The following is an 11,816-nucleotide window of genomic DNA, read 5'->3' as shown; positions in this document are numbered from 1 at the left end:
CTGAGGATCTGTAATACAATTGCCAAGGGTGACTTTTTGTATCGTGTGAATTAAAATAAAAACGGAGGCTTCCTTATTTCTAACTTACCCGCAGTGCATTGATTCATTCATTCATTTGCCTCTCATGTCGCCAACTTAGTAAATGCCCCATTCCGCACCTCTGCTGAGAGTGGACTAATAAATACATTCACCTACTGCATTAGTCTCCTGTGGCCGTGCTGGCTTAACACATCCGAAATGCATCCTCTCCCAACGGAGGGCACAAGTCTGAAATCGGTTTCACCGGACTCAAGTCAAAGTGTCGTCAGGGCCTTGCTTTCTGGGAGGCTGGAGGCGAGCTCTGCTCCTTGCCCCTTCCGGCTTCTGGTGGCGGCCGGGGCTCCTTGGCTTGTGGCCGCATCCCTCCCGTCTCTGCCTCTGTCCTCACGTGGCCTCCTCCTCCTCTGTGCCCGTCAAATCTGTCTCTGCCTCCCTCTTATGAGGACACCTGTGATGGCATTTAGGTCCCACCGGATAATCCAGGATGACCTCCCCTTCTGGAGATCATTAATTTAGTCACATCTACAAACTCTTTGCTGTGTAAGGTAATGCACGGGTCCCAGAAATTAAGAAGGTGTCTCTGGGGGCCATTATTCAGTCCACTACACCCACTACTGTAGGGTCAGTTTATTGTGCTACATCTAATGGGATAAGATGCACCTAGCAGGTATGATGCTTTTGAAGATTACAATACGTGTGTTTTCCTGGTCCTTAAGGTCCAGGGAAGCTAGCAGGAGATGACTCTCTGAGTCCAGATAAATTTACTGAATTTACCTGAATCGGGACTGCCTCTGGGTGCTAGGATAATACATACCTTTATTTTCCTGTGTGTTCTTCTTCTGTTTTCCAAATGCCCACTCAGAGAGGGCATGTCTCTGCCTGTTTGCTGTGGTCTGGTCGCTGTGAATCCAGCTCCCATGCCCGGGACTGGCCCAGAGCAGATGCCCTACATGTGTGCCGACTGAATGGATCTTTATGATCAGGAAGGAATGGAGTGTTGTATAAAGTAACCAGGACACGTGCGTGGCTTGCTGTGTGGTCCCGGGCCTCCCTGCTGCACGCTGACCCACTTGTTCAGCCCCCTCGGCAGCACCTGGTGGATTTGGGTCCCGTTGCTTCGTTTTGCACCACTTTTTTCGCACCTTTCAGGCAGGTGCTGCACTGAGTCAGGTCCAGAGCTCAGCCACTGCGGCTCGGGCACCCAGGGTACCCCTGGGATTTGTAGGGATAACGATAATCGCAGCAAAGCCACACCCTTAGCAGCAGCTGCTGTTTGCCGCACGTGAGCTCACATCACCACGTTTCCAAAGCTCGCATCAGATTTTTTTATGCCCCTTTTGCAGGGGAGGAAATTGAGGCTTGGAGAAGTAAGTGACTGGCTCAAGGTCACTCCACAGATAAGTGGCCCGGCTGGGATTTGAACCTGGGCCTGTGCAGCTTCGAAACCTGGAGTTTTCCAGAAAACCAGGACAAGAGGAATAGCCTGAGAAGGCTGACCAGATTGGGCTGTGAACCACATTTCCTTAGAGTGCTGTGTTCATTCTTTGTATCTATTGACATAACCATCAAACAAGGGAGAGGGGATAATTATGGCTCTGAACTGCACTAGTGCACCGACCAGACTGTTTCCTTGGCTCTGCTGGACGTTGGCTTCTCCAGATGTTCAGCTGACAAACTTCCAGCCATGTCGGCGGCAGCACCCGCCCCACAGCAGGGCTGCCCGTCCTCTTACCGTCCTCCTTCAAATGCTTCTGGGTTTCCTTTAAGCTTCTTTATTTAACTGGGTGCCAGGTCGTCAGCTCCAGCCATCCTCTGGGCTCTGAGAATCCCGGTCGGGCCAGAGACAGCACCGGCGTCTGCTCGCTGCACAGCCAGGGCAGTGGAACCTCCTTCCCAGGCCTCCCCCGGCCTCCACTGCCGCGGCCCCATCCGCCGGGCCCACTCCTGGCTGCTCCCATTCCAGACTCTGCCATTTGGCACCTGTACGCCGATGCTCGCGAGGGCACTGAGTGGAGTGGCGCCCTTGCAGTCTCCTGCCAAGCGGGACAGAGCATCTGCCCAGCCAGCCTGGCGTGGCCCCGACTCCTGGATGAAAGAGGAATGTTTCCCGTTCATGGTCTTTCACTCAAACCTTTTAAGGGCACTTAATTCACCCCGAAAGTGAAGTGGGTTATTTATGACCCCCGCCGTCGTGTGGTGGCAAGGGTGCCAAGGCACAGATGACTGTTCTGGCATCGTCGTTTGCCGGTGATGTTTGTTCAACAGCATTAAGCTGAAATATCGTTTGCTGGGGATCGCTGCCCGTCAGGCACTTAATTACATACGAAATTAGATTTCCTTGTGGTTTCACCGAAAGCCCAGGGTGTCGGGATAATTACTAAGAGAAAAGATAAAAATGCAAGTTAATCCCCCAAACTGCCCCCCCAAAGAGCAGAGTAGGCGCATGAACCGAGCTCCCCGAAATGCCCGCCTTTCCTAAAGTCAAGGCATCTGGTGGTTGGCCCTTCACCTTGGCTCTCCCGGGTGAGAAGGCTCCCGTGCCCCAAGGAGCTATGACTCTTCTCAAAAGCCAGGGTGGTGGCTTGCCAGGGCCGGGGGTGGGGTCTGTCTCAAAGAGGCCACTGCAGCTCCTAGCATATTTTTTAATGGGTAAAAGGAGATTAAGCAGAGACCTGGCACTTTGGAGGGACCTGGCTCTGAACCGTGGTTCCCCTGGCTGCGGGACCCTGGGAGTGGCACTCAGCACTCTGAGTCCCAGGTGCCTCAGCTGGAAGATGGGTAACAGGACACGCCTCCTCACATCGCTGAGACGTCCTGTGGACCAGCTCTGCCATGCGGGCTCAGTGCCTGGCACACAGCAGATGCACGGGAAATGAGAACTGTTGTGACGACTGTTTTTGCAGGGTTTTCCCAGAGGCAAGGACTCCTGGGCCTGCCTGGGGGCCCAGACACTCGTGTTTCGAGGGACAGCCCAGCACCCAAAACCCCCGCCTGCCCTGTGCAGGGATGCTGGGCTTTGGCTCCCGCCTCCTGCCGTGAAATGGGAGGGAGGTTGGGGCTTGGGAGGGGTTTCCAGCCCTGAGACTCCAGGCCAGGGCGCCTCTGCTCCTGCCTGCAGCAGTGCCCCTGCCAGGAAAGCACCAAGCAGTTGAGTCCCTGCCTCGCTGGCAGGCGATGCCATGGCGAGGGAGGGAACGTGCTTGATGCGAAACAGCGGGCAAGCCCCCCTGCCCTCAGACCTTGTTCCCCGTGTCTCTCCATCACCTCCTAGGAGCGGACCGAGACCGAGCAGGCGGGCGCCTCCTGCACAGCGGCGGGACAGCCCTGCCCTGTCCGGGCCCTGAGGGCCGTGGGGGGGGATGCGGTCAGTGCTGGGCTGCCGCTGCTTTTCGGGGCGCGGGGCCAGGTTCCCGAGGTGCGTGCATCCCTCACTCTCGGCTGAGGCCAGATGAAGATGTACGCTGTTTAAGGGCCAATCTGGGTGAGCGAGAGAGCGAGAAAAACATGATACCTCTGGAAGGCTGGAGGCCAGATTCATTTAAACAGCTTCCACTGTCATCGGTGTCACCAGGCTGAAGCTTGTCTTGTTTACTGGATGAAGGTTTCACGCTGTGTCAACGTTCTGCCAGAACCCGGCATTAAAATGAGCAGTTAGTACAAGTCAGTCATAAACGTGGCAGACCCGTGAGCCGGGCAGAAGCCGCTCTCCCATCCCCGGTGCAGCTTTTAAGCACTTGGCATACTGCTCGCTCAACTGGAGAGGGGCTGAGCGCATCATTTGGGCCCGAGTGCAATGCACTTGAAATAATTACTTTAATCAGCAAGAGTTAATTACTTTAAATCATAAATTAATGGCAGAGCATTTGGCAAAGTCTGACGTGTGTGCTGAGGCAAGTCACCCGAAAACCCAGGTGAAGCTGCGACCCGGCCTCCTCCGCGTCGGGCAGGAGCCGGAGCCCCCCTACAGCGCGTGCCACTTCTGCTCCATTGGGAAGAACTCCTTGTAACCAGAGAAGAGCCGCCTTAAACTGTCACCTATAAAAAAAAGGGGCCATAAACAAGCAGACGGCTGCTAAGCAGGTGCTGCTGGAGAAGCTGACCCTTGACAATAATAAGATCTTAAAATGGCATCTGCCTTTATTTTATAGCACAATTGGAAAGATGCTTAAAAGTAATAAACCCAGCTGATATGTTTTATGGGTTGGTAGTTAGCAGTGTTTACTGTGGATGAAGATTTTGGAGAAGATACTGTCACCCCCCGAAACCCATCCCCAGCATCCGGAAAGCCGAGCAGCTGGGAGGATGGGGCTCCTGCATGGAGGCAGGTGGCAGCCACGTCTAGCGGTTCTTGCTCTCGTCCTGCACTGGCTCCTCGAAGAAGCGCCGGAGTGATTTGGAGGGAAAAGAGGAGGCTCTTTCGAAGTAGCTGGGGGCCCCTGTGACCACATCCTCCGCCCGAGTCAGCCCGGAGCGAAGGCACTTTGGGCGCCTGGGTGCCTTTCAGAGCCTTGGAGATGCTGCAGTGAGAGGGCTGTTAGGACACCTGCAGGCTTGCCCATGACGTCTGTAAGATTTGCGCAAGGAGAGAAAGGGCCAGCTGGGGAACTGGGTCCCCGGGGGTGACTGAGGGACCCTCGTCCAACCCGAGAGCCGCATGAGGAGCAGGTCAGACGAGCCCAGGACCCACGGGGCCGGGGGCAGAGATTCACACAGTGCCCTCGCCCCGCGGGCGCTCCCGTGCACAGGGCTCCATCCGGGCACTGACAGCAGAGGGGAGAGCAAGCCAGACCCAGGCCTGACGACGCTGACGTCCCAACAGAGGAAGCAGACCACTTAACAATGACAAGGGAGGGTCATCAGGCTGTGATAAGAGGAGTACAAGGTCTGGTCACGTGGACGCATGTTTGTGGGTCTGCCCTGATTTGCGGGGAGGGGGGCGGCAGTAAAGTCTCTAGCAAACTTACTGGGAGGAAGTACGGGGAACGTTGGCTTTACAACCACAATGTCTATAGATTGTCAACAGCAGTTTGCTTTCAATATTCTCCAATCACTAGGGCTGGATTAAGAACCCCAGAGGCCTCAGCAGACTAGGATGCTCCTTCTCTCCACCTGCAGTTCAGATGCAGCTACAGGGAAAGCACAGACCAAGCTCACCCATGCTGCCCCCGGGGGCTTTGTCTGTGTGTTTTCCTGAGGGTAAAAGCAAAGCCCCCCAAGCATGTGCAGAGCTTGCCATTGGGTGACCCAGGGCTCGGGGCACCGAAATCTCACCAGATTCTGGAGCGCTACGGGCCGAAGGCCCTACCCCTCACACTTGCAGGTATAACCCTACCTGGTTCCCGCCATTCCCTCTCCCCTGAGTGCCACCTCCAGGGTGGGGCAGGCACTCAGACTTCTGCTCTACAGTGAAAAGTCCACCTGAAGGGGCTGGCATGTCTGGGCTGGAAGGTAACGGCTCCCAGGGAAACCCCAGCAAAACCTGAGGTGCTGACTGCAGACAAAGAGAAGCCCAGTGTCTTGGTCCTGGGGTTGGGCCTCCGTGGGCTCTTGGGTGGAGTAACGGCGGGAAACCTGGGTTTTACTTCTGGCTCTGGTGTGATTCCAGACACGTGTGCTCTGGCTGGTCTCAGGCAGCCCTTCTGTCAAGGGGATTGGATGCGAGGGTCACAGAGGCTGTCTCACGGGCTTTGGCTATGAAGGCGGGCTCTTCAACCCAGGGAGAAGCAGCCCCTCTTTATGTACCAAAGCGGGCCCAGGGCTGGTGGCTCCATTTCCAGAGAACGCTCAGTGGAATCCTACTGCTAACCTGGGGCCCCAGGCTCATACCTTGGATGACGTCCCTCACTCATCCCAGGTCTGGGAAAGCCCGGTCCTCTCGGGATTCCCCAGGCAGCCATACCCATCACTGGGGATGGCATGCCACCACTGCACGGAACTTGGCTTTGGCGTCAAGGAGACTTGGCTTCAGGGTTGAGTTTAGCAGGTCTTGAGCTACATGACCTGGGACTAGTTATTTAACCTGCAGCCTCATCTGCAGTTGGAGATGGCAGTACTAAAGCCAAGGTTTCTTGCAACAGTTGGAAGAAACAAGCATAAGGAGGTTCCTAGGACAATTTCAGGAATATGACAAGTGCTCACTATCAGCTAACAAAATAATTGATGGTCAAGGCTCAACTCAGGGCTTCCCTGATTGTTTCCACCCTCCCTTCAAGACTCGGCCTCCTCAGAACCCCGCTGTTCTAGAGAGTACCATGGACCACTAGGTTGGCCCATCCCAGGAAACGGCACCCACACTCCTATTGCTTTGCCAGTCACTTGACTCAGCTGGGCTGGACGTGTACTGATAGTGTAACCTGCTCCAGGCAGGTGACCAGAGAAGACAGGTCCCCAGATGCTTGAGCCACAGAGAAAGGCATTGCCCAGGGCCAATTTGGACACTGGATCTGGCTTATAACAAACCCTCATCACGCTTGTTGGCCTTCGAAGAAAGAGCAGGGAGGTTGGCGTTGCCTCTCGGTGTCATTGCAGTGTGTAAAATAGAATCTCTCAGCAGGAGCCCGTGCCTTGAAAGTGTTGGACCACTGGAAATAAAGCATTCTCCAGCTGAGAGCAAGGATGGAGTGCTGTCAGGGGTGAGCTCGGGGGGCCATCTCCCTGCCTCGGTGCCAGGGTGCTCAGAACCTGCAGAGGGACAGTTGCCCAGACATCTAAGAGTTACTAAATAAAAAATAATGTTGCAGAAAATGAGAAGCATTTCTCCGGTGTCATTAACGTCAGTGACTTGAGCACTTGAGGACCTGGGATATTGCAACTGCTCAGAATGCCACCCTCTTCCTATCCATCACCCGTATTTTGGCAGAACCGTCGTTAACGAAGTTCATCTTCAAAACACTCTGGGTCGGATTTACTCTCTGGCGCCACGTGGGAAATTTCCACTTTCATCAAAGTTTGTCCACAGCTCATAGGTTCCCGCTCACACGGCAGGTTTTCAATTAAATGTGGCGTGGAAGCAGAGCTCGTCTTCCTCGTGATTTTCCTAGGATCATGATAAGCTCCAACTCTAACAGAACCTTCTGCAAAGACGGAAATGGGTTATATCTGAGCTCCTCGATACGGTTGTCCCTCGCCATCCACTGAGCCCTTGAAATGTGTCTGGTGTGACCGAGGAATTGGATTTTTAATTTCATTTAATTTTTATTAATTTAAATTTAAAGAGCTGCATGTGGCTGCGGTATTGCACTAACACCACCACAATTCACATCAGGAATGGTGACCAGAGAGTCTTAAATTCTAAAGAGCACGTGAAGGGTCAGGGGTGTCTAGGAAGTCACAGTCTCCACCTAGCTGGGTGGTCACCATCATAGGTAACTTCCTACGAAGTCAGACATTACTGCTACTGTCCACTCACATGACTTCTTCTTGGTTGGATCAAGAGCAGACAGCTGATGACCAGGAAAACGTCTTTAATTCCAACACAGGAGCGTGCCTTGTCCGTCATGTCAAGAAACGGCATTTCTCTTAGACGAACTCAGCAACGTGCATTCCACATCCTTAGACGTTTGACACCAAAACACAGGCCATTGAGTCTTCCTCAGAGGAAAAGCAGCAGACGCAACAAAATTTCATTCCAAATTAAATGCTTGAAAACTATTTCCATAATTTTCAACAAGATCAGAGGAAATTACATGTGAATTTTGCATATAAAAAAGGCAACATTCGCAATCCCACAAAAACCTTTCCAAATGAATTGGTGCCTCCCAGCGGTGCCCAGTGTCCCAAGAGTTTAGGTCCATTTTCTCCCACTGAAAATCCCATAATAGCTTTGGATAAAAACACATTGGGGGAGGCAAGGTGAGACCACCCCCCCTGCCCAATTTTTTTCTCCCTGCCATCAAAAGCTGGGGGAACTCCGGAGCAGAAATGGAAGGAAAAGGCCTCATCCACCTTGTGCAGTAAATCTCAGCAAAGTCAGATGGAAAAAAGCACCTGTGGCCCATTAGCCCAGTGGTTATAGAGCAAGGGGGTGAGGGGGCTTTGTGGAGGGTGTGTTGGAAGAATCAACCAATTAACCTTCCTCTTTTGGGTGGCACTCTGAGCTCTTAATCTTGGAGAGCCCTCTTAAGACTGCGCCCTGAGGGCCTGCAGGGCAAGGGAGAGCTGGGGAGCTACAGCTGCCCGGGCACAATCCTACCCGCTGCCGGCGAAGCCCAGCTCAAGGCCAGCTCGCAGCATATGGCTGACCTAGAGGAGGACCTCTCTGGGGAGGGAGGAAGCAGAGCCCAGAGCCCCACGGTGGCTGCAGCTACAGACACAAGATGCAAAGCAAAAAGCCCAGAAACCAGTGCAACCGGAATAATCCCAAACCAAGCACACATCCTGCCTTGCACCAAACTTTAATCTTTTCCCCCAGGCTTCTACTCAAGGAGCATTATTTTATTTAATTTTTTTTACTATTAATATTCCACCCTCCGTGTTCCCACCAAGAAACTTCACGCAAAGAAAGAATGGACTTTCCGGGAGGACTCATTTGTCTTCAGCACCTGGGCTGTTTTAAATTAGAAAGCACCCAGCATGGGGAACCAGCGCTATTTTAATCATTCCAATGTGTCCAGTGCTGGAGATGAACTCAAAAGGTGACTATTAAAAGTAGTTGTGGAATTCAGTCGTTTCACGAATGAGCACGTAATAGCCAAAGGCAAAACCGGAAGGCAACTTCACTTCCAATCAGTGTTCCCATTTTATTGAAACCAGATTGGAATTCCTGGAAGGAAGCCTACAGATCACATCTTTAATACTCATTTTCATATACTCCAGTAAAACTGTCAGGGTGAATCAGTGGTTGAAGAAGGCTTCCTGTATAATTTACAGATGTATCTCCTGTAGCCCATTATTTAGACCCGCAACAGAAATATGTTTTTGATCAAGCTCAGAGCCTTCCTCTCACCTGCCCAGGTTGGCATTGGCTTTAATTTGTCGATTAATACTGGCCTTTGCACGCTGCACTGACCCTCCACGCCGGGGACATTAACCCCCACACACGCAGCACAGACGGCTCACCAGCGACTCGGCTTCTCGGGGGAGACTGCTGAGAGTCTGGGGCTAAGAAATGTGAACCTGGGCTGTCCGCTCCCCCTGAACCGGCCAGCAGTCTCTCATGGAATTCTGGGACGAAGTGGCCAGTTGCACAAAGGGGCCACGTGCCCCCAGCTCCCAGACAAGGGGAGGAACGCCTGAGTTCAAGCGCACGAGTGCAGTCAGAGGATGCTGGGGCCCCACCTGTCCCCCTTCCTTAGGAACAGGTCAGAACAAGCTGCAGTTTGTACCCATCACTGCTATCTCCTCCCTCCCTTTGAAAAAAAATTCTCAGAAAGTCCAGGGTGTACCATGGGCTGGTCCGCCAGACGGCCTGCCAGCTCCCCCCGGTGAAAACGCTTAGGGAAGTGAGGGGCAAGCCTGTTTCCAACTTCTCTGTTGTCTTCCTTTTCATCTTAGATTCTGGCTTGGTAAGAAATGCCAGGCTGGAGGAAGGGGGCTGGCAGGGGTCGTGACAGGAAGGCAGATTTCCAGGGTGAGCTCGCGGGCTGGCGTGACATCGCAGCGGCCATGTGGCAACAGTGCCCCGGCCCTGTCTAAGCTCAGGCCACCTGCCCCGTGGCCCTCCTTTCAGGGCTCTGAACTACTCATAAGGCAATTTGCTCAGCTGAAGGATTTTGGCTTCCAGAGAGCAGAGGCTTTCTCATGGTTCTCAAACCATGGCTTTGGAAACACACTTTTTTTTTAAAGGAGGGGAGATGCCAAATTAAATGAAAATGCCTCCGAAACAGTGCAGCCTGGGAGGTAATTGCTGGGACCCTGCTCTCCCTCCTTCTGCGACAGCCCTGTCGAATGATGAGGGTGGGGTCCGGAGCCCATCCCCCGGCGTTCCAGTCCCAGCTCTGTGATACACAGCTGTGCCACTTCAGGCAAGCTCCTGCTCAAGTGCCTCAGTTTACTGATCCAGCAGATGGGAGTGAATGCGGAGACACCTCGCGCGACGGTGGCGGGATAACAAGAGACAGTGGCGTGCGGCGCTTGGTACGCAGTGAATAAGCAGCTGTTGTCACTATTGCAGCTGTGTCCTTCTCAGAGAAGTGTCCGGACCTCTCACAGAACCTCGGCTGCCCACCCAGGGGGAGGCCTGTGGGGGCGGAAGAAGGGGGCTCCACGGCCAGACGGGTCCTCCAGCTCATCTCCAGGCTGGCTTCAGCCTGGGCGGCGGCCAGTGACAAGCCCCCAAGGCCGCTCTTGCTGGGGGTGAACCGGCTGCAATACTGTCCAATAGGAAACTTGGTGAAAAGCAGAGAGACCTGGGCCTGGGTCTTGACCCTGCCTCTGAAGCTCTAGTTTGTCATCTACAAGATGGAACTTACCATGACCCCTTCCCCACCTGTGCGCCATCGTGGACATGAGAACGTGCAGGACCAGACAGAGAACGGCAGCGCGGGTTGGACACGTGCAAGGCAGAGGCGGGAAACGAGGCCGGCTGTGGGCCCGGGGGGGCTTCTTTCCCTACCTCCTCTTCATAAATGCACGGCTGCATTTTCTTTCTTTTTTTTGGTTACTGTCTGTTATTTATTTATTCATTCATTCATTCATTTTTCTATATGCATTTTTTAACTCCTTATTTTACATTGGACTATAGTTGATTTACGATGCTATGTTAGTCTCAGGTGGACAGCAAAGTGATTCAGTTATACATATACATGTATCAATTCTTTTTCAAATTCTTTTCCCACTGAGGATATTACAGAATATTGAGCAGAGTTCCCTGCGCTCTACAGTAGGTCCTTGCTGGTTATCTATTTCAAGTATAGTCGTGTGTCTATCTTTCTACCACTTTAGGAGTCTTCACTACACACATGAACACTTATACACACACACACACACACACACACACACACACACACACACCCCCCGACAACAAGATGGTACAGCAGGAAAACAGCTAATAGTACAGCAAATACTAAAAGACAAAATCCTGAGTCTAAACAAAACTTCACTGCCTTCCTTATCCAATACAGCGGAGTTTCCATCATCACACACCTATTAACGGGACCCAGCGAGGCAGGTGGCCTTTTCCTGTGAAAACAGCCTGGGAGAGCCAGTCATATCCCCATACCCAGGTGGGTCCTGCACAGAGGTCTGGGAGACTATTGCCCACATAAGGTATGTTCAAGTTTGGACTTGAAAAGCACAGGCCTGGGAGGTTGGTGCTACGTTTGCCCATCTTCCTTGGCTGCCTCTGGAAACCGGGCCCCGTGCTCAGTGCAGGGGAAGCTCCCCAGCTTTCGCTAGAGGAGCAGGGTGGGGCATAGCTAAGGAGCCGCTCCTGAGGTGCATGAGCAAGGGAGGGTTTGTGTATTACACTCGCTCCAGACATCAGGAGCAGTCGGGCTCTTCCTTACCAAGTCAAGACGTCCAAGAACCAGCCACACGTCTAACCATCCAAAGGCTGATGGTGAATCCAAGTTCTCTTTGCACTTCACCTTCCTCGTCTCCACACCGAGCTTAGTGCTGACGGTGAGACTCCGTCTCACGGAAAACACACTGACGTCACGCTCTTCACCTGAGGACGAAAGCGTCTCTTCCCCAAGCCAAGCACCCAGTACCTAACTGGCTGGCTAGGACAGAGGAAAGCAAATGACCTGCTCTCCAAGCAAAACGGCTAAAGAACAATGAAAGGAACACAGTCTTTCTTTAAATACTTGACAATATGCCTGAAAAGTCAAAGAAAGGCT

The sequence above is a fragment of the Physeter macrocephalus genome, chromosome 20 (assembly GCF_002837175.3).
Source record: "Physeter macrocephalus isolate SW-GA chromosome 20, ASM283717v5, whole genome shotgun sequence".
Classification (NCBI taxonomy): domain Eukaryota; kingdom Metazoa; phylum Chordata; class Mammalia; order Artiodactyla; family Physeteridae; genus Physeter; species Physeter macrocephalus.
This window is presented reverse-complemented; position numbering follows the sequence as displayed.